Source organism: Neoarius graeffei, chromosome 1 (assembly GCF_027579695.1).
Source record: "Neoarius graeffei isolate fNeoGra1 chromosome 1, fNeoGra1.pri, whole genome shotgun sequence".
Lineage (NCBI taxonomy): Eukaryota > Metazoa > Chordata > Actinopteri > Siluriformes > Ariidae > Neoarius > Neoarius graeffei.
In genome coordinates this window covers 21,866,519-21,887,466 of record NC_083569.1, presented here as the reverse complement: position 1 = coordinate 21,887,466, position 20,948 = coordinate 21,866,519, and the positions used below count along the sequence as shown (strand labels likewise).

At 43.5% G+C, this 20,948-nt stretch overlaps 5 non-coding genes across 5 annotated transcripts; 3 read left to right on the top strand and 2 right to left on the bottom strand.

Annotated features, from left to right (window-relative positions):
• Positions 1-4,524: 4,524 nt before the first annotated feature.
• Positions 4,525-4,597, top strand: trnat-agu (transfer RNA threonine (anticodon AGU)). Its single transcript has one exon. It is a non-coding gene; the product is annotated as a tRNA-Thr (tRNA).
• A 6,203-nt stretch (positions 4,598-10,800) lies between these two features.
• On the bottom strand, positions 10,801-10,964 carry LOC132896312 (U1 spliceosomal RNA). Its single transcript, XR_009655997.1, has one exon. It is a non-coding gene; the product is annotated as a U1 spliceosomal RNA (small nuclear RNA).
• A 2,017-nt stretch (positions 10,965-12,981) lies between these two features.
• LOC132896082 (U5 spliceosomal RNA) lies at positions 12,982-13,096 on the top strand. Its single transcript, XR_009655927.1, has one exon. It is a non-coding gene; the product is annotated as a U5 spliceosomal RNA (small nuclear RNA).
• A 191-nt stretch (positions 13,097-13,287) lies between these two features.
• On the top strand, positions 13,288-13,470 carry LOC132898421 (U2 spliceosomal RNA). The gene has a single exon (XR_009656511.1). It is a non-coding gene; the product is annotated as a U2 spliceosomal RNA (small nuclear RNA).
• Positions 13,471-19,785: 6,315 nt separating this feature from the next.
• On the bottom strand, positions 19,786-19,857 carry trnam-cau (transfer RNA methionine (anticodon CAU)). The gene has a single exon. It is a non-coding gene; the product is annotated as a tRNA-Met (tRNA).
• Positions 19,858-20,948: the final 1,091 nt, after the last annotated feature.

The window sequence follows — 20,948 nt, the reverse complement described above, 5'->3', positions numbered from 1 at the left end:
CTTCCTCTCTCCAAGGTTCAAATGTCACATTCTGAGGACAAATCGTGACGTCACCGACTCCAAACCACTGAGCTCTCCGTAAAAATCTGGAGCGTTCATAGCCTATTGAGGTATTTCACCTGACGTCACAGGGTCACGTGACGCCCCGGTGTCCGCCATTTTGAACGTCAAGCTACATACTAACGCTGCAGACAGACAGGGAGAACCAGCTTGAAAAAAAACGTGTTACAGACACCTAGAATAGATTAATTTGTCAGTAAGCACTCTATAAATAACCATGGTGTTTGCTTGTTGTGCTGTGGGCTGCCACAACAGACAGGGACAGCGTGCAGGACGCTCCTTTTACTGGTTTCTAGTGATGGGAATTTCGGCTCTTTTTCGGGAGCCGGCTCTTTTGGCTCTTCTTACTATAAGGAGCCGGCTCTTTCGGCTCCCAAACGGCTCCTGAGATTTTATTTTTGATTTAATTGCTGCAATTAACTAGTTAATTAATTACATTATTATTTATATTTTATCAATAGGATGTTTTCCATTTTATTTTTTAGTTTTTGTAGCCGCGGCACGGTGGTGTAGTGGTTAGCGCTGTCGCCTCACAGCAAGAAGGTCCTGGGTTTGAGCCCTGGGGCCAGCGAGGGCCTTTCTGTGCGGAGTTTGCATGTTGTGTCCGTGTGGGTTTCCTCCGGGTGCTCTGGTTTCCCCCACAGTCCAAAGACATGCAGGTTAGGTTAACTGGTGACTCTAAATTGACTGTAGATGTGAGTGTGAATGGTTGTCTGTGTCTATGTGTCAGCCCTGTAATGACCTGGCGACTTGTCCAGGGTGTACCCCGCCTTTCGCCCGTAGTCAGCTGGGATAGGCTCCAGCTTGCCTCCGACCCTGTAGAACAGGATAAAGCGGCTAGAGATAATGAATGAATGAGTTTTTGTAGCCATTGTAAAGCTTTGTAAAGTATAGCAGTGTAACAATGTTCTAGCTATAGAAATAAAACTTACTTACCAATTAATAAATTATTTTCTCACAAACATAATGCAAAACTGTTATATTACCAATATAAAATACACAGCTGATTTTCCCCTCCTCAGGTGCCTCACAGACTCCTCTCCCCTGCGCTCCACAGCTTTAAGCATTACACCAATTTTCGTATTTTCGCAGCTGTGAATGACATCAACCCCCCCAACCAAAAAAAGTAGGCGTACACCATGCTACTTTTTTTCCTTTGAATGGTAATAGACAACACAAAGACGCAATCGGACAACAACTTTTTTTGTGAAAGTCTCTCTCTCTCTGAGGCACCTAAGGACAAAAAACTAATTCGGCTCCCCAACTCGGCTCCCACCGAAGAGCCGGCTCCCGTTGTTCACTTCAAAGTGCCAGCTCTTTGAACTGGATCGTTCGCGACCGACACATCACTACCGGTTTCCTACTGACCTAGACAAGAGGGCCAAATGGATTGCAGCTGTGAAGAGACAGGATTGGGAGCCAACAGAGTACTCCAGACTTTGCAGTGATCATTTCATTTCAGGTTAGTTTATCAGTTAATGCAATTTTGATAAAATATATAGCAAAAAGTAAATGGGTCAGTGTTTGTTAACCCATCTGAGCAGTGAAACAAGGCAGTGTTAATTTGTCTAGGTTTGCATGTAGCAGACATCAGACATAAAACGCAATAACAAAGGCTAGAAAGAAACGGGACACAGAAATAAATAAACAGGGCTCCATACCAAGGCTGGGTACAGTGTTTGTGATAAAAGACAGATCCAATTTAACACGAATCACAGCTTACTTTCTTGTTAAAATGTGCAAAGGTCTCCACCATCTCATACCGCCTTGCACTGAAGGACTTAAGCGTGCCGTCCAAAATGGCTGCGTCACGTGACTTGGTAACGTGGGTGAAATACCTCAATTCCCTGCTGTTGAGATGAGTGAAGCCATCTGGCTGCCATCTTACCACTCACATCGATAGTGTGTGATCATTTGGCTTCTGTGTTAAACTGTCATGTCTGATCAAATTTGCCCCAAGTAAAGTATCTCCTGACTTTTTTCCTTTCATTACCTCTTCTTATTTTCTCAATTTTACCCACATTCCTTACATATCTTTATAGCGCTCCCCTTCACTGTTATTGTTCAGGGTTTTTTTCCTTTTCCAGTTCAGTCTCTGATCATTATTTTGAGCGGCTCTTTTACTACTATAATTATTTTTACAGAGATTATTTCAGTTTTTCTTTGTACAGGAAATCATATATTGGACGCCATCCGGGAAATAAGCCATTGGCCGGGAAATATGACCAACCCTGATTTAAGAGTACTTATCAATATACTTGGACTCAATTTAAACTAAAATCATGTTAAAACAGACAATCATGCCCATTTTGTCAATTTGTGCAAGTAGGTGTGACGTGTGTAGATGATCGACATTGTCATTTGTGCTTAGCCTGAGGTAAATGACAATAACTGCTGACCAAACTAGAACAACAACATCTCTTTTTATTTGCATCCCTCATTGCCATTTCTGCCTAAGGCTATGGTCCTTCTTTCATTTAGGCTACTGAGGCTAATTTACTCAGTTCATTCTTCTTTTTGAGTTTGAGCCGTTGAGCTTGAGTTCTCACATTCAATATCAAACATGTCTAGACTTTGGCTTTGATCTAGTCTGGGACATTTCCATCAAAAATCTGACACAGTTACAGTGTTCATCCCAGATATCACTGTCAGATTTTCAACAAAAACAGACAAAACGATAAGACAGATTTTCTGTTATTTTGCTCTTGCAAACCATCATAAAATGCTGTAGGTGGGTCCACGCAAATGGCACTGCACACACACATAAAAATGATCACACACTATCAATACTCACAGGTGAAATGTCTGTCCACAACCTTTGACTTGACAGTTTGTACAGTTCACTGCTGCACATGCAGGCATTTTTCTTGCAATTTTTCTCACCAACTACATCAATAACTTGACCAGTTTTGTGTAGCTTCCAGTAGCCTAAATGACCATTCTGCTCAACGATGTGAGTGGTAAGATGGCGGTCAGATGGTTTCACTCTGATGAGCCTCTGAGCTTTCCAGATTTTTATGTAGAGATCAGTGCTCCAAACATGATTTACTGAGGCTAGTGGAGCTCTTGGACACATTGCTTCTAAATTGTTGTTAACAACCCTAAAGATACCACGTGTCAAGCATTTGGGTGTAAAATAAACCGGATCATTGATAATTTTATGTGACATGCTTTTGTTTTTATTCATGGAGAAAAGAGATCTTTTTAGATGGCAAGAATCACACTGCTATGGCAACAGGATTGTTTACTAGTATCTGTGTCAGTACTGAACATGCGTTATCTAGCCAAGTAGATTTAAGAAGAAGAAGCCTTTATTTGTTTCACATACACTCAAGCACCGACTGAATCACACAGTGAAATTTCTCCTCTGCATTTAACCCATCTGAAGCAGTGAACACACACAAGTGAGCAATGAGCACACACACACACCCACAGCAGTGGCAGCTATGCTACAGCGCCCAGGGAGCAGTTGGGGGTAAGGTGCCTTGCTGAGGGGCACCTCAGCCCATGGCTCCTATATACCTAACCACATCTTTGAACTGTGGGGGAAACTAGAGCACCCGGAGGAAGCCCACACAGACACAGGGAGATCATGCAAACTCCACACAGAAAGGCCCCTGTCAGCCGCTGGGCTCAAACCCAGGACCTTCTTGCTGTGAGGAGACAGTGATAACCACTACAACACTGTGCCACCCTAAACGTTGATATGTCAAAAAATTAGGAACCCGTAACATCACCTTGTTAACATGCATACCAAGTTTCAAATCTGGATCATGAATAGTTTTGGATATATGCTCCGGAAACGAACATTGCTCTGAGAAACTAAGTCAAAATATATTTATGTAAAATTTTGAAAAATACTTTTTTCAAAAATCCAAAATAGCAAAAGGCAGCAGTTCACATGTTGCTTGATATGTATACAAAGTTTCATGAAGATATCTTCAGTAGTTTTAAAGATATGGCCCGGAAATGAAAATGTGACCGGCCGGACAGCCGGCCGGACAGAACCCATTTCTATATCCTGCGCCAAAATTCATTTGGGCAGCCGATCAAAAAAGAACCAAAAATACTGGTTGATTTTTTTTGGGTTGCAGTTCTCATCACCTGAAAACCACTGGCTGCTACTGAGGATGGCCCCACATGAAGAGCCTGGAGATCAGTGAGGTCACTCATGGTGCTTATGGTTTGTCTCTTGAGGTCTTGGCCTGTCCAGTGTTTTTGTTAACTCAGATGAGAAAGTAGCCAGAATGTACAGTCCACAGCCCACTCTACGACTGACGCACTGCATTATTTAAAATGAGTGTCCATTTTTTGCGAGGCAAATAGTAAACAGAAGCTAACTGCAGCTAGGAACTAAAGCTGTGAGTGACTTTACAGCAGTTTCTGGGGGCTGTTTTGGGGATCAGCGCAGGGTCTTCAAGGTTCTGCTGTTGCTCCAATCTTCAGCAACTGTGAAAGAGTTAAGGCTCCATAGCTCAGTGGTGAGAGCACTGGTTTAGTAAACCGGGGGTCATGAGTTCAATTCTCACTGGAGCCTATAAAGAGTTAGTGCAACTGTCTCTGAGTCTTACTTTTGCTGGACGCTACCAGTTTTAGTATCGGGTGTAAACAAACCACAGCTAATGGATTCTCAATCCTCCCTGCCCTTCTCTTTCAGTAAACGATGTTTTTTCTCATCATCTCTAGCCGCTTTATCCTTCTACAGGGTCGCAGGCAAGCTGGAGCCTATCCCAGCTGACTACGGGCGAAAGGCGGGGTACACCCTGGACAAGTCGCCAGGTCATCACAGGGCTGACACATAGACACAGACAACCATTCACACCTATGGTCAATTTAGAGTCACCAGTTAACCTAACCTGCATGTCTTTGGACTGTGGGGGAAACCGGAGCACCCGGGGGAAACCCACGCAGACACGGGGAGAACATGCAAACTCCACACAGAAAGGCCCTCGCCGGCCCCGGGGCTCGAACCCAGGACCTTCTTGCTGTGAGGCGACAGCGCTAACCACTACACCACCGTGCCGCCCCACAATGTTTTTTTTTTTAAATTATTAAAACAGAGAAAATGCAGTGAGAAGGTACATTCCAATATCCATGTAGGTAAACCTAGGCCAAAAATGGACATCATCACTCCAATCATTTCGAGCAATTTTGCACACATCATAAATAAGCTAACTTCTGTCTGTATCTATCCTTTGCTTCTCTCTGACTTAGATTATCCAAGCAATCTGGTAGTAAAGCTTTTCTAGCGGTAGCTTTCTTCGAACTGCAGACATCTGACATCTTCAATATTGCTTGCCTTCAGTATGTAAACAAAGTTCGCTTGTCCCCCAGGATAATGGCAGTAACGGTTGCTAATGTAAGTGTGAGATCAGTGCAAGGGGTCTGTTGCAAATTTTGACAATGTGGCACAAAGTTATAGAAGGGAACTTCTTTATAATCTCACTATCTGGTGTGACCCTGATGAGGATGGGTTCTCTTTTGAGTCTGCTTGCTCGGCTATCGTCTCCAAATCATCCTCAAACAAAAAAACAAAGATTGAGGACGAATTTGAAGCGCTTTCGTGTCTTTTTCAAAAGAATCGGTATCAAGAATTCATGTCACTGAGGAGAATATTATAGAGTCCGTGTGGAAACAAAAGAAGGTACTGGTGCAAATAACATCAAGCGTGCAGTGCCGCCAAGCTGTAAATCGCTGCGATCTAATAATGGCGGGCAAGCTTTTAGTGATTTTTGGAACAGGATTCAGATGCAAAAAAGCATTTTTTGAACCAATTTTTTCTTTATTCGCAAACTTTACAGTGTAATTGAGCACATCACACACAGAAAACCAGGTACAGTATTTTCTGATGTACCTTTCATGAAACAAGCACTTTCAGAACGATGCAGCCAAGAGAAATCCATGTCGCCAGCAGTTCAGGTCGACCATTGAAGGTATCCATTAAATTAGCTAACTCAATTTTCTGATATTTACCTAAAAGCTAAAAACACAGAAAACAGCTACAACTTAGTAAATGAAGATACAATATGACAGAACTACAAACAAAAAGATCTGAACTTCAGCAAATGGATGCATGAATTTTTCGACTAGCATCCTGTCTGTCAGTGTTAGCTAACGCTACTTATGTCATCTGCTGCACTAGTATATTTTGCCTGAGAAAGTTTCTCAACTAAAGACAAAATAAACAAAAGAACCACGACTTACCTCTGTCTACTTTGCTAAGGCATCGTGTTTAGCACATAGTTACAACTTCATACGACACAAATCCTCATAAAATATAAAGTATGACGGACTGATAGAAAACAGTGTCGCCAATTTCTCGAGCTGAAGTCCATTAACGTTAACATTAAACGTATGATGATGCTGTGTGACGTCACGCATTCTCGCAGCGCATGCGCATTCAATGATAATTCCAATGAAAATGTTTTTTTTTTTAATTGATGGGTGTAATTCACTTTAGCTTATTTTTTGTTGTCTAAATCATTATTGATGAACTCTCATATTGATGGTGTTTTTAGAATAGATGAAAATGAATAAAAGTATTATATTATAATAAACACTGAAGCAGAGGGAGCTCAGCTCCTGCTGGCTGTACTGCCGAGGCGAGGAGGCGGAACTGAGCTCCGGAGGGCTCCGGCCTAATTTAATCTCTGGGTTCAGAACCTGAAAAGTCGGTCCCCTTCTGGATAGAAGTTTTGTTTTTTGTTTTTTTCCTGGTGCGAACCGTGATGACATCAGAGGGCGTGTTTTTAGTTTAGGATAAGTTTCTACATCTTCTTATGATTACTAGTTGGTCTGTGCTCGTATTTTGGAAGTAAGCAAATATCTGCTATGTCTGCAAGTCTTATGAAGACAAGGAGGCTCAGGCACCAAAGCACAGTGTGTGGAGAAAATGTACCTGGTTCCGCATGTTGCTGGTGTTTTCGTTCTGCTCGCACGGCTTTCTGACCACCAGGGAAGAAATAACAGAACAAAGCTTGCGGACAAGCAATGCGATCCACCATCTCCGGACTACTGTTTACTTCTGTTGTGCACTGTGCAATGCCTTCTGTCGATGACGCATTCTTGATGACAAATTTCTGTTGAAAACTCATGGAGACCAGGGGTGTCACTAGGCCTTTTTTTTTTTTTTTTTTTTTTTTTTTTTTACTGGGGCACGTGCCCCAGTCACGGTGGTGTAGTGGTTAGCGCTGTCGCCTCACAGCAAGAAGGTCCTGGGTTCGAGCCCCGGGGCCGGCGAGGGCCTTTCTGTGCGGAGCTTGCATGTTCTCCCCGTGTCTGCGTGGGGGTGCTCCGGTTTCCCCCACAGTCCAAAGACATGCAGGTTAGGTTAAATGGTGACTCTAAATTGACCGTAGGTGTGAATGGTTGTCTGTGTCTATGTGTCAGCCCTGTGATGACCTGGTGACTTGTCCAGGGTGTGCCCCGCCTTTCGCCCATAGTCAGCTGGGATAGGCTCCAGCTTGCCTGCGACCCTGTAGAGGGATAAAGCGGCTAGAGATAATGAGATGAGATGAGACGTGCCCCAGTAAGAAAATGTTGAAAGATTTTTGTAACAAACTAGTTTCTTTGGCGGATCATTTATCTACTGTAAGTTGTAGGACAGAGTGTGTTTCAAACTTCTATCGCCTCTTCTTTCTAACTAATTTTCTGATTGGTCTGGGAGATTCTCACTGTAAACATAGTGTGCGTGCGGCGTGCCATGAGTCCATTTAGCCTACTGGAGAGATTAGTCTACTCTTTGGATGAGTCAGAGAACGGGCTCTGGATGAGTTAAGGTAGCGCGAAGTTTTTGCAACAAAACTAAGCAAACCATATTCTAACAAACCCATTAAACTACATCGAATTAAACGATATTAAATTACTTTTCCAGATGGATATCAGACAATTCTTCTCACGAAGCAGAGACGGGGCAGGGAAACAGTGACAGATGAGGAGGAGGGTGAGAGAGGTAAGATTAAGGTTGTAGGCTATGTGCTCCCCGATAGCAGAGGGTCGTTGAAACGACGTAGAGTTTTGGTCAGAATGGTCGGTTTCCGTCGTACGTCAGAAAATCAACGTTGAAACGGCGCCGTGAAACGTCGATTTCTCCGCCGTCTGAGAGGGTCAATTTATCACCGTTGAATCAACGTGGGTAAAGGTTGATCTGTCGACCATCAGAGAAGGTTGAATATACGACGTTGAACCATCGTCACTTTTGCCGGCCAGTTTTCAACATTGGTAGGATGAGCAACTAATTCTGGCCTGTAGCCAGGGGGGATCGGAGTTTGTTCGATCCCCCCCCGCGACACCGCGCCCCGGACACACACGCCTCAAGATTACTCAAGATTTATTCATTTGTTCATGTCCGATGAATATACATTGATTCACATTTAAATTTACAATATCAAATCCAGACTAATCAAAAAAGAAAAGTAGACTAAGTGAGGACGAGTTAGAAAAACGGGTTCATTTCTCCTATGTTTATGTTTACACGTTTTGTTCAGACTGCTTTACACCCCAATCCAGTGGGTGGCGGTAATGCCCCCATTAGACCCCTTTCACTGACGTCACCCGAAACCGGAAGTAAACAAACCCTGCGCCACATTGGAAGACCAACAAACTCGTGATTTGGGGGAAATAAAGGCAGCGCGCGGTATGTGAACCCACGAGGCACTTGGTTCATCAAAATCTACAATGGTAAACTTTAGTGCTGTGTTAGGGTTCTAACAAAGCTGATGGGAAAGGTGAAAAGAAGTCTTTCTACAGAATACCAGCTGTGATTGAGACACAAGGGGAGCAAACCAAGGAGCTTTCTGCCAGGAGACAGAGAGGATTTAGCTGCTTTATGCAGAGCGGATCTGAATACTTCAAGTCTATTTTGTTACTGGTAAGTCACTAGGCTAGAGTGTTGTAGAACATTTTTTTAAATGTTTACTGAATAAAAATATCCTTAATTTTATAAATATTCTCTACTCTATATTTCATTTCTTTCTTTTGTTTTAATTTTCCTCCCTCCATCCCTCTTTGGATTTTAAATATAGTTTTTCCCCATGTCCAAATAATGAGGTAGGGTGGCATTTAGAAACCCATAGCCTACTGCTGACTTTCTTTATCAATGCTGCATCAAATTAATTTTGGTTATGTTTTTCTGTTTCCATGTACAGGTGTCTGCGCCGCAGGAGGAATAGGCCACAATTATAAATAAATCATAAAATGTTTCTAAGAACTTGTTCAAGTGTGTTCTGTTCCTTATAAATGTTAAAAGTTATGCCTCATTAGATAGCTCGACAAACATTAGGAGAGGTGCATTGTTGCATGCATTTTTATATCCTGTTGTACATTAAACAGGACGTAGCCTACGCACATTGATATAAATTAAGTTTCACTTTCATGGTTGAAGTATGCATGTGTGTGTTCATCCTAGGCAAGAGCCCCGATGCTTTATTGTTAGCTAGTTTAATTTAGCCTGTTTTGCTTAATTTGTAGCCTTCCTGTTGTACATAAAACAGGAAGTAAAGTTGGATGAATCATCGCCGAAAATTCAACTATAAATCGACCGAAATACGTAGTTGAATAAAGGGTGAAAGGGGGTCTATTCTCTGTCGACCACCAGCCACTTTTCAACGTCGTTTCAACGGAAACTCGTATGAGCAAAGCGGTGTTGAATCAACGTCGGTGATCGACGGTGATTCGACGGCGTATAGGTCGAAGAACATGCCGATGATTCCACGTCGAATCAACGACCCTCTGCTATCTGGGGCTAGTCAGTCATAACTAACCAGCTAAGTTCGTGAATCGTAAGAGTTGAGGTGACACGTTTAGCATCAGCATGCATTAAAAGCCCAAATGCCAACAATAATTTTTTTGGGGACTGGGATGTGTTTTCCGTCGAGTTGACCTATTCCTCGCATAACTTCATCCACGAGAGCATGAGAATTATCCACTTTGCATAGGTTGGGGACAGGAACGTTAAGGTGCATTGTGCGGGGGGGGCATTTTGTGTGTGTGTTGGGGGGGGTGCAGTGCCCCAGTAAAGCTTAATTCCTAGTGACGCCCCTGATCGAGACCCTTGCTCGTGCCAAGGTTCCCAGAAGCCTGACCTAAACCCGTTCAAGAACACGTTCCCTGGTGGTCGGAAAGCCGTGCGAGCAGAGCGAAAATAACAGCAACATGCGGAGCCAGCTACATTTTCTCCACATGTTGCACTTTGGTCCCTGAGCCCACTTGTCTTCATAAGACTTCAAACACATCGTGCAACTTGCACTCCAGCGCACAATGTCAGGGGAGGGCAAAGAAGGAAGAAAGGAGATAGATAGATAGAAAAGCCACCAGCTCTATTTTTGACTCCATCAGGGTTATGGGAAAGAGGAGAGAGCAGGAACGCATTCCCCCACTTTCAGAAATTATGCAGTCGATATTCCCGCATTTGAGGAATTCGCAAAGGTCTGCACGACCCTGGTGAAATTTCCTCCGTCAACGGTGCATCCTCAACAACCATTTTCTGCTCAAAACTCATGGAAACCCTAGCTGGGTGCTAAGGATAAAAGAAGCCTGAACAAAACCTGTTTTCTCACGCTCAGAAACACAGCAATACACAGAACCAGAGAGATTTTTTCCATATTACCCTTAAGAGCATCACCCTTCTAGCTCCACAAAGATTTAAAGCAGCTAGTAACTCTTGATATAAAACATCTGAACACAAAGAAAAACTTCAGAAAGACAAACAGCTCTATCATTGACTCCCACAGAATTAGCCAAAAGAGGAGAGCGTGAACGCAGTCCCCCACTACCATAAATTATGCAGTTGAGATTCCTGCATTTGAGGAATTCACAAAGGTCAGCACAACCTGAGTGCAATAGCTGGGCCTCACTTTGGGCAAACCACCTCCTTGATCATGGTATTGCCCCTGCCAGGTAAGTATGAACTTCTTTGCCTGGCTGAGATGTAACCCTGCAAGGGTGTAGGCCGCTCCATGAGGGCAGGCAAAGCGTCCGAGCAGGGTTTTGCTTAATTTTTGGCCCCTCCTCTTCCAAGTCAGCACAAGACACTGGTGGTGATTTCATGTGCGCTCCCTCTACTGGTCAGACAAGATATGGACCCGACAAGACTTTGCACCGACCGACACGTAGCCCTTTTCCACCAACAGGGAACGGGTTCCGTTCTGGTTCGCGCACCAAAGTTTGATCCGTTCAGAGCATTTTGGTCAAAAATCCATTGGGTCGGACAGTGGTTAAATTGGCTTTTGTAAGGAGGGGGAGCTCTTCTTCACTCACAGTGGTCAATATCTCTCAAAACATTTTTATTTATCGCACCATCAGTTTAATACATATTTTATCAGCTTATGGCCTAGTTATTTATATCTCACATCAATGCACATATTGGTAACTTATTACGCCTACGTTTCACCATCAATCTACACTGTAATTTGTAAAACCTATTCACAATATACACCACCAATTCACATATTAGCAATAGTATTTACATCTCATCAATCTACACTATTATTTGCATTACTTGTTTACATCTCACACCATCAATTCACATATTAACAATAGTTCTTTACATTTCACACCATAAATCTACATCAATCAAATCAATTGTTTGCTAAACTTACTTACATGTCACAACATCAAACCACATATCAGCAATAGCCAGTCATTCCAATTTAATTTACAACTTTCCAAATAAGACTTAGATCAAGTTTCTCCTGCCTTTCCTGTCTCTGTCTACATGCTCCCGGGGAGACTCCCAGAGCGTCCGGGAAACTAGGGATGTCTGAATTGTTTAATTTTGTTATTTAGTCTAGTCTTAGTACCCCACAGCAACCTCATAACTTTGACCAACCAAAGCAACATTGGATTGGGGGTCGAGCGCGCGAGCCAATGGAAAAATCCAGGCTGCCAGTTCTCACTATCATGAGGGAGGTTTGCTAAGGCTCCATGCGAAAAGATATGTTAGCGGGCATCCATTAAATCAGCTAACTCAATTTTCTGATATTTACCTAAAAGCTAAAAACACAGAAAACTTTTTTTGTCTGACTTTTACTCGACTTAGAAATAGAATATTAGAAGAACATCATCAGAGGGTCTACCATTGGCAATTCATAATAGTCATAATCGACATTGACTTTAGGCATATTAAAGTATGGTCTATAGTCACTGGATTTATCTAGATCTGTTACTATTAATAAGATTTAATTGACACAAAATGTGGTCATTCATATATATACACAAACATTTTATATATGCATACATTCAAGGGCACTTCAGCCCAACACCACCCCATGTTAACCGAACTACATGTCTTTGAACTGTGGGGTTAACCAGAGCTGACACAGGGAGAACACGCAAACTCCACACAGAAAGGCCCCCGCCAGCCACTGGGCTCAAACCCAGAACCTTCTTGCTGTGCGAACCACTCCGTCCCCCTGCTGCGCAAGTTAATAAATTTTTAAAGTCTCTCCGTCGGGGAATCGAACCCCGGTTTTCCGCGTGACAGGCAGAAATACTGCCCACTATACTAACGAGGATGACGCAATAGCTCTCATTTATCAATAAAAAATGTGGTATGGAAAGCACTTACTGCTGGGGTCAACAGCGCTCCTGTCAATAATCAAACTCCAGCTGATGTTTTCATATTTAATTTATAGGCCTACATCCGTGATATTGGACAGATCACACAACACTCAACTGTTCCTTTTCAAAATTCAACACCCCTACCCCGCTTGCTTATCTATCTATCTATCTATCTATCTATCTATCTATCTATCTATCGATCGATCTTTCTTTCAAAAAAGCTCGTTGGTCAGACATTTCTCTGCCTGTGTGCAATGGCTAATAAAGCTGTAAAGGTGTAAGAGATTGGCTCAGGCCACCTTACCCTCTACCAGCTTTCTGCACCTCCAATCCAGTGTCACTAACCTGATCCAGTGTTAAGTGCAGCTCAGGTTTCTCTTCATTGATGCATAACTCTTTCACCTTTTACTAAAGATTTCTGTGGAGAGAAATGTTAATGAGCTCAGTATATTTTTATAGGCTTTGCTCTGGCAGAGCTGAACATTTTTAGTCAACGAGTGTTAGAACTATTGATCTTTTTGCATGAAAGCATCTCTCACACACCCCAAAAGGTGATGTCTCTCTTCAAAAGGATCCAGCTGTTGGGGGCGGAGTCTAACTGTGTTTACCTTCCTGGAGATTAATATGTGGAAGTGGTATATTTAAAGCCATTAGCTGCAGTAAGTTATCATTTCTTCGCATTTCAATCAGGATCAAGTGTAGTATCTATTCTAATCAATTTGATTTGTTCTCTGAATGGGAGCGTTATATTAAGCAGATTTTTTTTTTTAAGTAAGGAGTTGGGATAGGAGTTTGCTCTTTCGGCTCCATATACCAATCTGATATTGTAGCATGTCTTATGGTCTAGGAAATAAGTTTTTTTTTCTTATTTAACGCGCTTTTTAAATGAAATTGTAAAATAGGTTTTTTTTTTAGAGTAGAGAATAAAAAATAGGAATTTGGTTCTTTAATTTTGTACTCTCATATGGTATTATAATAGAGTTAGGAATGGTTACTTTATTTTAAAAAAGAAAGAATAAGACTTAAAAGACTCGTATGTCAGAATGCTGTTCATAGACTTTAGCTCAGCATTCAACACAATCATTCCTCAGCAGCTCATTCACAAACTGGACCAGCTGGGACTCAACACCTCCCTGTGCAACTGGCTGCTGGACTTCCTGACGGGGAGACCACATACGGTACATGTTCGCCTTATGTGGTAACCTCGCATGATTTATTGTACACAGCTAATTACATTTTATACATGCATACGCTGTCTTTTGTTGGCAACGGTCGGGCAGAATAGCAGCGTGAATCCCTTAGTCAGGGGCGGGGCAGCCGCCCGGGGCGGCATCGCGGGGGGGCGAAAAAAAAAAAAACAGTCCCACCCCCCAAAAAAAGGTCCCCCCCAAAAAAACCCCGAAAAAAAAAAAAAAAAAACAAGACGGGCGTGTGTGTGTGTGTGTGTGAACATTTTGGATGGGGAAGCCCAATATACCCTTTTCACTGACGTCACCAGAAACCGGAAGTAAACAAACCCTGCGCCATATTGGAAGACCAAAAACTCGTGATTAGGGGGAAATAACGGCAGCGCGCGGAATTTAAACCCACGAGGCACTTGATTCATCAAAAACCTACAATGGTAAACTTTTGTGCTGTGTTAGGGTTCTAACAAAGCTGATGGGAAAGGTGAAAAGAAGTCTTTCTACAGAATACCAGCTGTGATTGAGACACAAGCAAACCAAGGAGCTTTCTGCCAGGAGACAGAGAATAAGTGCATTACTGAGTGTCTCTGAGCAAAGGAGAGCCTGAACGTTGCAACCTCCCTATTGGCTGTTTATTGGCTGTTTGTAAAAATGTATCAGTTGTTGCCCTTCCCACGGGAATCATCGCGGGCTCGAGAGACGAGACCTGACGAGTTAGTTCGTTGGTAGCAGAACAAAATGTCTGGACACAAATCGGGTTTTCAGAAAAGGAAAGAAAATAAACGGAGGGTTGAAAATACAAAAAAGGAGGCAGAAAATGCAAAACGAGTTTTAAGGTAGGACAAATGGTTAGTTTTCTGAGGCAGCCCGCCGTGGCTGCCTGCAGGCTTATTTATTATCGCCCATTTAGTTAAAATAGTTGATATAAAATGTTTATAGTTATAGTTATGTGATGGTTGTCCTGATTTAGACTGGTGTGTTTTTTTTTTGGGGGGGGGGTGCGCGATGTTGCACCCGGGTCCAGATTAGGGCAGAACCGGCCCTGGCTACATTTCAGGTGTAGTTTGTTTTATGAATGTATGTACTTGCATAGATGTGTACTTGGTCTTCCAATATGGCGCTTAACAAAATCTTGCGGCGCGGTGACGTCATGCGGTAGCCCTCTATACCAAAGTTGCGCAGGTGACGTCATCAGTGTGTGTGTGTGCCTAACTTGTCGTAGCCCCATAATATGCACAATCCCGCCAGCGGAACGTTGTACTAGTCATCAAAAATACTTTTCTGCCATAGTACTACCAGCAGGGGGTTTCGCCCGGGGAGTAAATCACTCTAGGATCGCCACTGCCCTTAGTATAAGCTCTAGGTTTTGCCTTTGGTCTGCATGTTAGCGAGTTAGGGACCCATCTGCATGACACGTGACTTCAAGCCGCTAGTTCCCCCCCCGGACATCACTCCGCTCAGAGACGGACTCTGCTCTCGGGTTTGCAGATGGTGCTCCACTGGTCAGTTTTATAGTAGGCCTATATATAGTGAGTGTTGTGTTCGTGCCTTATTACAAGTAATTGTTCTTAAGCTAAATGGTAAATTCCTAGACTAATTTTTGTGCTTACAGCATGCTAAGCGGAGATTTAGCAATCAGCATTGGGCGGTGTAATGTTATATCTGGTGCATTTCTTTCCTCGGTTTGGTGAAATCCAATTGGAATGTTAATATCTTCGAATGTACCAGAGCCATTCTGTGATTACCTAAATCAAACATGTCAATATCACGTTGAGAGTGAATGAAGCCAGTTCATGGCGAAACTTCTTTAGCGTCCTTGACCACGCTTTGGTCATTTTCGGTCTGAACATACAATTGATTGTTTTGAGTAACTGTACGTGTACACCAGAAACGACCAAAGCGACCAAGTAGCTGAGGTCGTTGAAGAAGTTTCACCATGAATTCGCTCTGGACGTGATATTGACATGTTTGATTTAGCTAATCACAGAACGGCTCTGGCTTGTCAGCCTGGGACATTCGAAGATATGGACATTCCAATTGGTTTTCGCTGAACCGTGTCATAGTTCATTACATAATATTAACTGACTTTTAACTTCTGAAATTCGCTCTGGTCGCCCATTTCGCTTCGCCCCCGGGGAATTCGCTTTGGTCGCTGAGTTCGCCGGCCCTCCATAGAGAAATAATAACTTCCGTCGCTTTGGTCGTTTCTGGTGTACAGTAATGCGGCTATACTCCGACTTACAGACATGCTGTATGTGTCAAGTGTTAACTGGATACTTTCCCCAAACAATAATTCTGCCTGGTTAAAAATCCGATAGGGTGACTTTGCACTATTCTCCGCCCAATGTATGGCTTGCATGTTTTGAAAAAGATGGTAAATTAGTGTCTAAAATGAGTTGTCGAAAATAAACTGCTTTGCTCACAACAGGAATATGGATGTCATGGAAAAATTAGACAGTGTGGCCATCAACATCTTAAAAGGTAAGAATGATAATGCTTGAATGTAAATTAAGTTAATGTGGTGTAGCTTTACTCATCTGTGTACCTGCTAATTTCATTTAAAATTAATGTTCATTACAATTATAGCTCTGTATGTTAAAACATGAGTTGTGTTTACCCACTTTTTTTGCAGTAAAATGCCTAGGTTCTTGATGAGCTTCGACGAATAGTTGCGAAGGACAACATGCACTACGTGAAAGAGCTGAGGGAGCGTTGGGCAGACTTCAGAACCAAACTCACCTTTTATGGCGTCTACAAGAAGGCACTGAAGCCCCCGCTGGGACTTCCTGCTGGTAAGGGTTTGGAATCCTTCTGAAATGGACAATTTCATGATGATGGCTTGTCACTGTTTATTGTTGAGTAATTGTGAGTAATTCAAATTACTTCCCCCCCCCCCGTAGATGAGCAAGCCATCTAATCATCTCACTGCCAGCTATGTTCCCTTCCGGTTACCCCGCACCAAAGAAGATGGCATCTCTATCAGAGGCACTCATTCATGTTCTACCGGTAAATAAAATTTATTCCATAACCTTCTGCAACTTTCTATTTGTTATTTCTATTTGCAGGTTTGAGTTAATCCAGTATGTGTCTGGAGGAGGTTGGATTTAAGTAATACTGTGTGTTAATGTTCAGCCCACAGAGGACCCAGGCGTATACCTAAGAAGACGGCCACTCGCCACACCGTTTGTCCTAGTGGGAGAGGGAGACTGCTTTTTCTGTGCTGGAAATGCTCCTGTCACATCATTCCCTAGGAGCGGTCTTGGGGAATCCATCCTATACATCATGGCGTACTACTACGCTTTTCATATGACGTACCCGAAATGTGTGGCATCTGTTCTTTCGATCCTTCAGACCGAGGTCTTGGGTGATAAGATTCATGAGAAAGACCAAACCACGGCCTTTAAATGTGCCAAAGCTGACTGGTAGGCCTTTCTTAGCTAGTGCATGTGAGTGAGGTGTGCGTGCCTGAGACATTCATTGTGTGAAACAGAACAAAGTTTTATTTTTGTGTTCATTGAAGGCCCTCTTCTAATTCCTTGCTGCCCCATAGCCTGCTATGCCTCTCATGCCAACTTGTGTTTTGCAGCATTTTGTTGATATAATAAAAATAAAAATGCAGATCTGAAGTTCTTGTCCAGTCTATTTTTCCCCTACATTCATCACACCTAAACAGGAAATTTATTCTAGATAAGAAAATAAGTATTCTAGCTAAGAAAAACAAACTTGTTTTGAGCCTTTAAATAAGCTGGAATCAAGCACATTTGCCTTGTTTTTAAGCCTATTAAATTCTAATTTTGAGCAATATTTGCTCAGATGAAATTGGTTTCTAAGCAATAATTACTGAAAATCAGAAGAAATGGCTTAGAATAAGAGAGAAAATCTTAACAAGTAAAATAAAAACTAGCTTTTTATGCTTAATTTAAGATTTTTGGTATGCTTACTACTTGCATATTTTTTTCTTGTTTTAAGAAATCTTACCAAGTCCCATTATCTTGCTGCACTGGCAGATTATTTTTGCTTAAAATAAGTGATTTTCCCCCGAAACACTATATATTTTTCTTATTTTTTTAGAGGGCATTTTTTGCAGTGTTGGGCCTCAAATACAGAAGCAATGGCACTTAGGCATGTGTCCCCAGGGTAGGCCTGCAGCGTTGGTGGTATAGTGGCTGGCATAGCTACCTTCCAAGCAGTTGACTTGGGTTCGATTCCGGGCCAAAGGCAGATAGTGTGGTGAGGCACTTGGGAGGAAACAGCAGGAACGGATCGGGAGGTGACTGAGGGCTGCTCCTTCTGCTTTCCGCTCGCATTGCATGTAATCGAATAGCATCAGTTTGCGCAAACCTGGGCGTGTTTGAAGGACACGGGCACCTGCGTGTTTTTCTTTCGTTGGTGACAAGCTACTTTGCCTGTTTTCCACAAACGGAGAACTGCACAGTCACGGCTTTAGAGTTAATAAGCAAACGTGTCTGAATGTTGGCTGGCAAATACTCGTTGATACATGATGAAGCATTCCAGAGTCAGTGCCACTTTGCAGCGTTCTGATGCCGTTTGCAGCCCTGTTGACCTGACCTCACTCTGTAAACGAGCAACCAAGTGGTATTTGAGAACACCACCTCCTTGTGACCAATTGCAATGTCCATGCTTCCACAGTCCTTCCACTTTCCACGAGCAATGTACTGTAAGTAGTTGTTTGCAGGTTTGAATGACATCAGTTTGCCCCTGCGCACGGTCGACCCATGAAGCCGTGAACAACACAGGCTCCTGTGTGTTTTCCTTTCGTTGGCAACAAGCGACAGGTGTATGTTTGTCCACAAACAGAGAACTGGAGAGTCACTGTGTAAGATTTGTTCAGTAAATGTGTCCATACCTTGGCTGGTGAAAAGCAAACACTTGCTTCTGTAGTTGGCACGGTCAGAGCAGAGATCACAGCTCAGCAGTCGCTCAAAAAATGAATAAATAAATAAACCAACCCACTGCTGTTTCTGCCCGGTTTTGAACCAAGGACTTTTCACGGGTGAGACGAATGTGATAACCACTACACTACAGAAACCTCAGCTCTTGGGCTGATCAGCTGTTGCCTGGGCCTCAAATACAGAAGCAATGGCACTTAGGCATGTGTCCCCAGGGTAGGTCTGCAGCGTTGGTGGTATAGTGGCTGGCATAGCTGCCTTCCCGGCCAGGCGAGGGGCATAATGGACTGTAAGAAAGGGGGAAGAAAAGAAAAAAGAAAAATAAGAAAATGGGGGAAAGAAGGGGGAAAAGAAGAGAAAAAGAGGAAAAAATAGTGTCAAGTGTCTTGTCCCCTTTCTCCACCCCTGACCCAATGTTGGTGTACAGTTGCACTCCTGGTGGATCCTGGATGCAGGCAAGGTGTTTCTGCTGTATCTCCCACACTCGAGGCATGCTCTTGTGATTGATGAGGTGCAGTCCAGTGCTGTCCACCAGCTGCCACATGGAGTCAAGCAGACTTTTGATGAGTGCACGGGTCTCTTCTACCCCTCGGGTTCTCCTGCGGCAGTGCCTCGCTAGCTCACTTGTGCTGATGGTTGCCAACACCTGAGCATCTGTTGGCTCATAGCCAGGATGTTTCTTCTTCAGCTCTGCCTGCTTGGCCTCCTTCAGATGACAGATATCCTGCTTGTCCCACTCAAAAATTGTGCTTGACAATTTAGAACAGAACGTACCATACAGTGGATGGTGTTCTGTGGTGAGACCGTCAGCGAACCGCCTCATGAAGTGGAACACATCCAAACGCACAGTGGAGGTCCACAGCCGAAACCATCCTTGGGATACACTTCCTCAAACCACTGGGCCAGGGGCAGGGGATGGAAGGCTGGTGGCGGCGCACAAACATCCTGGGGCTGGCTGAGGCAGGATTTCTTGTGTAGCTGACAATCTGTTAAATAATCAGAACATCTCCTTGCCCACTCCTCACCTGCAATAGCGGTCTTCTGGAAAACATTGGAGTAAAAAGACCACCAGCTAGCAGAGGATGGTTTCGATCCATCGGCCTCTGGGTTATGGGCCCAGCACGCTCCCGCTGCGCCACTCTGCTGACCTCATACACCCGATGGGACTCAAACCCACAGTCCCTGGCTTAGGAGACCAGTGCCTTATCCATTAGGCTACTGGGGCTCTGCCACAACCTGACGAAAAAGGGCAGCCACTCAAAAATAGCTAGGCTCGTTCCTCAGCCGTCTCTCATCTCCGTGACAGAAACTTCTTTTGTGTTTGCTCAGTTTGAAATAATTTGCTGGGTCTGCACCAAAGTCAAACGCTTGCAACATCCGACTTTAATGTCAGCACGTCCTCATTCCAGTCACAAATTGCTCACAAGGCATTTTACCCCGACTTAAGTAAGTAGACTTTTCTTTGGAAGCATGTACACTGCCAGTCGTAGCCAACCAATTTTACACTGGAAAGCACAGCTTTGTACTGAATTTACATAGGCCGCATAATGTTGCGGTGGTTAGCAGTGTCAACTCACACCGAGCAGGGTCTGGGCTTGAGCCTAGTGGGTGACCGGCAGCCTTTATGCCTGGAGCATGCATGCTCTCTTCGTGCCTGTGAGGATTGGCACCGGGTGCTCCAGGTTCCTGCCCCAGTCTCTAGACCTAGAGAAGGTCAAGCGAAAACTCTGAATAGCCCAGAGGTGTTAATGTGTCTGGGTTACCCCTGAGATAGCTCATGGGTACAGAAAATGAATGACTGTATGTGTACAATTCAGGGCACTTGATTAATTACGTTTTATGTCTTGTGCTTAAGAAGAACATGTGGAAAAAAGTTAGAAAACCATGAAATCACTCTGATTTTTCCTGATTCACTGACCAGGATCTTTGCTACCCAAAGAGCTCTGATCTGTGAGTCGTACACATGGGTAACATACTGTGACAACAATTGGTAGATGCGGTGGGCCTTTTTTCACTCCCATAATGCCTATGTGCCTGTCTGCGTGATACAAAGCACTGACCAATGGCAAACTAGTGACAGAGCACTGAAAATCAAGCCTCCTGATGGACAATTTTTGAGGCCAGCCACTAAATTTCTAGTAAGACAGATAGATGACGTTTATTGCCTCTGCTGGGAATTTTGGGAAGAAAAGTGGCTAGAAAGAGCAGCGGACTGTGTCGGTGTCTGGGCTCTGGG